At 42.6% G+C, this 5,774-nt stretch overlaps 1 pseudogene; it reads right to left on the reverse strand.

Annotated features, from left to right (window-relative positions):
- Nucleotides 1-4,553: 4,553 nt before the first annotated feature.
- On the reverse strand, nucleotides 4,554-5,664 carry LOC114615618 (annotated as a pseudogene).
- Nucleotides 5,665-5,774: the final 110 nt, after the last annotated feature.

Here is a 5,774-nt window from a genome sequence, read left to right on the forward strand (position 1 = left end):
CTCTCTCTCTCTCTCTCTCTCTCTCTCTCTCTCTCTCTCTCTCTCTCGCTCATTCTTGCTCTCTTGCTCTTGCTCTGTCTCCCCTACTGGGTTGCCTTGTCCACCTTGATATGAGACTTTGTACCAAATTAGACTAAGATCAGTGAATATCCCTGGGAGGCATCCCTGAAGGGAAATGAAAGAGGAGTGTATGTGGAGGATAGAGAATGGGTAGGGGTAGGGAATGGGAGAAGTGGAGAGACAGGGTCAGCTGAAAAGGGCCAGCCAGGGGGTCTAGGCCAGTGTTGGGAACTGGCACACAATGAAGTGGAGGGAAAGAGGGCTTAGGGATAATCGTCAAGTGGATCATCATTGAGAGATCAGAGTAAGTCTGTGAGAAAATGCCCTACCTGTAATTCTCATGGCCTAGCCTTCCTGGCCTGTGGTCCAGGAGGGAATCTCCCAGCCCTGAGTTGGAAGCTTGTACACAGCAACAAGGAGGAAAGAAAGGTTAGGGGATATTGTTTGGAAGGGGGCATGTGAGGTGACTTTTATTGACTGCTTCTATTGTATGAGGAGGTATGTCTATTTAATTGATGATCTGACCTTAATTGGGCTTTGAAAAGGGTTACCTATTGAGAAAACTATCAAGTTATTTTAGATTTTTCAATGTGCTAAAGCAGTTTTTAAAAGTGGGCCTTTCTGAATCTTTGGATTTTCTCCGTATCTGTTGTTATGTCTCACTTTAATTTCTAATTAGGTATATACGTGTATTCTCTCTCTGCACTAATGTTAGTTTGGAATAGGATTTATTGATCTGGTTGATTTTCTCAAAGAATCAACTCTTATTTTATTAATTCTTTGTATGGAAAGTTTAAATTCCTCATTTCCAGAATTCCCTCAGTATTTGTTATCTTTATGGATTCTGTTTCCATTTTCAGGCCTCAAACAATTTTGTTCATTTTCTTACACTGTTTACTTTATTTTTCTGGATTTCTTTAATGGATTTCTTTCTTTCCTCAGACTACTGTATGTGCTTTCATGGATTTGTTAAAGAAATTTCTTCATTCTCTCCTTAATGACCTCGATCACCTTCATACAGATTGTTTTAATATCTTTCCTTGTGCTTTATCCATGTTGGAATGTCCATGGACTGCTGTGTAAGGATAGCTGGGCTCTAGGGTAGACATAATTCCCTTGCTGTTATTGAATGTGTTGTTTATGCTAGCATGTAATATTCTGGCACTGCAATGATTAAAGATTTAGGTCCTAGTTTCTACATTTGTGGGTAGCAATTCTGCTCCTTGTCTTTTGTTTCCTCTCTGGATTTGTGAAGAGTGTGATTGCTGTATTTTGCCTTAGGGTTTTATTGCTGTGAATTTACATCATGATCAAAGCAACTCTTATAAAGGCAAACATTTAGTTGGGGCTGGCTTGCCTTTTGGAGGTTCAGTCCATTTTCATCAAGGTGGGAAGCATATCATCCTGCAGGCAGGCTTGGTGCTGGAAGAGCCAACAGCTCTATACCTCTTGATCAAAAGAAGACTCTAACCTAGAACCACGTGGCCCAAGAGGCTCACTGCTGCTGCTTGGTGGGACTGGAACATGCCCCCTTGGTTCTCTTACATCTTTCACTGCCTAGGCTTTGCTGGCTTAGAAATTGTTCTGTAAAATGACCTCAAACTCAAAGACCTGAATGTCTGTTTCCTGAATGCTGGGATTAAAGGCCTGTACTACTAGGCTGGGACTTAATCCTTTATTTATGTCTTTACAAGATCTTTATAAATTCTATAAATTTATAAATTGTAGTTCATTCCAGATATAGTCAAGTTGACAATTGAGAGCAGCCATCACTGCTGTCAGACAGAAACTTTTCTTTGGAACTAATAGTTCTGGCCACTGGTAGTTTAAAGTTTCTGTATACAGGAAGCTAGCTGACACTTAGAAATGGAGATATGTTAGAATTCTGAAGGGGTTCACAGGAGGTAGGAGATTCCACCAGAATCTGCTTATTTGATCTCCTTGGAATTAGGGGAGACAGTGAAAAGTAGTCACCCCAGATGGATTGCTATAGAGTTGAGGATTAGACTGGTAGGTGTGGTTATATAAGAACTGAAGGAGAGGGGAAGATCTAGAGGAAGCTTCCATGCTTTCCTGTCAGGATTGGTCAGTGAGTTTTCAGTGAGTACATGCTGGTAGGGGCTAGAATACAGCAAGGAGTTAGGGGGAGGGAGCTTAAAAAGGAGTTGTCTGTGGGAATCATAGGAGATGTAGGCAGGCAGAAAGGAAGGCTACAGCTGGTGTTGTAGATGGTCTATAGATGAGCCTAGGGGATTGAATTTGACCTGGAGAAGGAAGTGATGAATTCTTCAGTTTCCTCAACTGTTTCTCTGCCCTGTTCTTTTGCTGTGTTCTTAGTCAATGCCTGCTGGCATTAAAGGCTGAGATGATTGGCTGAGTTGGGCGAATGAAGATTGGGGGGAAAGTTCTTTGTGATCCACTGGGGTTGGTGCTTTACAGGTTATAAAAAGCATCGCAGATTTCCTGTTATAGATCTGGGAATGAGAATGGGGACATAGTAAGTAGTGGAGCAAAGAGAGAGGTGTGGACATGCCTTTAGCCTTCTGATACCATAGAAAGAGTGGCACTTGTGTTAGCAGAGGTGGAAACCTAGTTTGGGAACTGGGAAAGAGCAAAGAGTGAGGGGATGGAGGTTAAAAGGGGAAGATCTGGAGGATCCATAGGATGTGAGATACATGGACAATGAAGATTCCCACAAGTGATGTGCTACAAAGGTGAGGTAAAGATTGTGGTATTAGAACTGGGGGAACTCAAGGAAGAGAAGTTCTATGGACAGTCTACCTGGTGTGCTGGCAGGCATGGCTTGGAGCCACTTTCCTCAACTTGTGGGTCTGGATCTTTTTGGCAGTCTAATGATACATCCAAACTAGTTGAATATCAGATATCCTGTATATCAGCTCTTTACAGTATGGTTCATAACAGTAGCAACATTACAAATGTGAAGTAGTCACAGAGTACTTTAATGGTTTTGGATGATGATAAAATGAAGAACTGATTTGAGGGGTCACAGCATTAGGAAGTTTGAGAACCACTGGCCTAGGGAGTATGAATCCATAGTGAATCAATCCCTTCTAATATTTTCAAAACACATAAAAGATTTCTGCATGCCTTGACCCACAAACACATCTCTCCCAGGAGGAGTAGTCTCCCTCAACTTTAGCCTTCTCTTCTTAGCATGATGATGGATTGCTAATTTGCCAATATTAAATGCCACAAAAACAAATGGTTTCTAATACTGGTAGGACAGCAAGGGGGCCGTACAAACACCCACAGCTGAGCTTGGCTGATTAGACTACAAATGATTTCTCTAACATAAAGTTCTCTGGAATCCACAGACCGATTTCAAAAGTTTTATTCATGTTATATTTTATTTGGTTAATATTTTGTCTATAGAACTGTTTATGGGCATGGAGTCAAGAGGAGGGCTACAGATAATCTGGATCACCAGTTACGGGCAGTTGAAAACTCTTCCATGTATGCTGGAAACTGAGCCAGAGTTCTCTGAGAGAGCAGTAATTGTTTGCAGCTGAGTTCCCACAAACTGAGTCTTTCAAAGAAAGTCTTCACTGTCCTTCTTGTCTGATGAGTAGATACTCATGTTTGGTTTCTCCCTTCCTCTGGCACCGGAGATCTCTCCTGCTCCTGTTGTTGTAATTATTTAAACTCGGCCTCTGGTTAAGCCAACTATCTAAGCAGCAGAGGCTCTGCCTAGCTCAGCTGCCATGTTTCTCAGCCTGAAGCCATGTGCTCACAGCAGCTAGAAATGACCAGCCAGAAATACCAGCACTGCAACCTATGAGACGCCAGTGTGGGAGATGGCTCTGCCAATCTTCCACACTGTCTCCACAAGGCTGGGCATTGCCCAGACCATCCCGCCATCCACGTGGGCCCAGTAGAAAGATGAGACTCTAATGCTTAAAGATTAATCAAAGGCTTATATATTTGGTAATGATCAGTAACAAGATACCCATATAATCAGAAGTGTAACCCAATACCCAACCTAGATATACCAAACTACCTTTGATTGCTACAGACATGTGAACATCTGCCTCCATCTCCCCCCTCCCCTCTCCTAGCTCTTCCTCTTTCCTTTTCTCCTCTCCTCCTTCCTACTCCTCCTCTTCCTTTCCTTACTCCTCCCACTTTAGCTCCTCCTACATACTCAGTCCAATGCAGACAAGTTTCTGCAATGAAATTCTGTTGGCCTGTGCTTAGGGCCAGCACTTAAATTGAATCACAGTTTCAAAAACATCAGACAAAAATCAAACAAGAACATCAACAGAGTAGATGTCAGGTAAAATGTCCCAGACTGCAGTGCTGCCCTTCCCCCACCCAACATTTTAACTTATTACAGGTATTTTTAATCCTGAGCCACCATGCTGCTTCTCCCCAGATTCAGTGTAAAATTTCCAGCAATATCATTGTCTAACCAGAAGTCATTGGTTAGAAGTCATTGGTGTCACAGGTAGTTGCTGTTGGAAGACAGGTATAGGTCATAGCTGACCAGCTCCTATGATCACTTTAGTCATTTGAATCAATTGATCCAAGAAAGGACACTGGAGGACTCAGTGAGTGAAATGCTTCAGCCAACAATAGGAGATGTGACTCCACCATAGTCTTCCACCCTGAGGTCTCAGAGACCTCAGAAGCATGAACTGTAATGAAATCCAGGTCCTGAAACTTCAGCTGCTCTGTGCTGTGGAGGTCAGCCAGGATGAGAGTGTTTGCAGCATTCTCCACAGAGAGGTTCCTTCAGAGGGCATTCTTACACTTGAACTTGAAGCCCTCTAGGCCATAGTTGTCAGCAGCTGCCAGCACACCAGTGGCTGTGAAGTAGCTGTGGAGGTGCGGAGTCTTCCTGGTGTAAATGAAGTTCACCATCTCCTTAAAGACTAGAGGATCCAGGTCATGGATCTCAATGCGGTTCTTTAGGCTCCCCTACATTTCATGTTCAAACATGGCTCTGAAAACTGGAGATCGAGCTACTAGGATGGCCTTGTGATCCCTGAATTTGTGGCCACCTACCCACAAGCAGCAGTCTGTGAAGAAGGAATTTGCCCACAGCTCCCATAGGTCATCTGTCAACATGTGCCTTGGATCCTTGATTGCAAGTGTCATATTCTGTCCAGTCATGTAAAAGAAGGCTCCTACTATGCTCACCTTGCAGCAGAGGGTGAGTTGGTCTTCAGGGAGAAGCCAATGCTGATGGGAGAGGAGGAAATATTGAAGAATGAACTTTTTGAATCCAAAGTGTTGGTATTACAGAAAGCTTATTACATTGGAGCTCTTCATACTTTGATATTTCTCTCATTGGGCCATTATGATCCAGAACTGGAAATTTGCCCAAACTTGGCTCTCAGGACAGCTGAACAGCCCCAGGTAAACTAACAGGTAATCTTTTCTTTCTTCATCAACCTTATTTAGATATACTCTCAAACACCATGTCATTTTGTCATTGAACTCTAATGAGAACACTGGGCTTGTAATCTTTTCCCAAATTCTCTCCACAGAAAATGAAAAGTTGCTAATGGTCGACTTGTAGCAGAATTTCTGAACACTGATATGTGTGTAGCACCAGTTCTTGGCTTTCAGATCTCCTGACATTTCTGCTGGAGTCAGTTTGGAAGTAAACGTTGATCTGAAAAGAAGAACTATATGCTATTTGCTCTTCATCTTGTAGGATACAAATATAGATACACTTTAGATTTTAGTTT

Source organism: Grammomys surdaster, unplaced genomic scaffold, assembly GCF_004785775.1.
Source record: "Grammomys surdaster isolate TR1022 unplaced genomic scaffold, NIH_TR_1.0 126978, whole genome shotgun sequence".
Lineage (NCBI taxonomy): Eukaryota > Metazoa > Chordata > Mammalia > Rodentia > Muridae > Grammomys > Grammomys surdaster.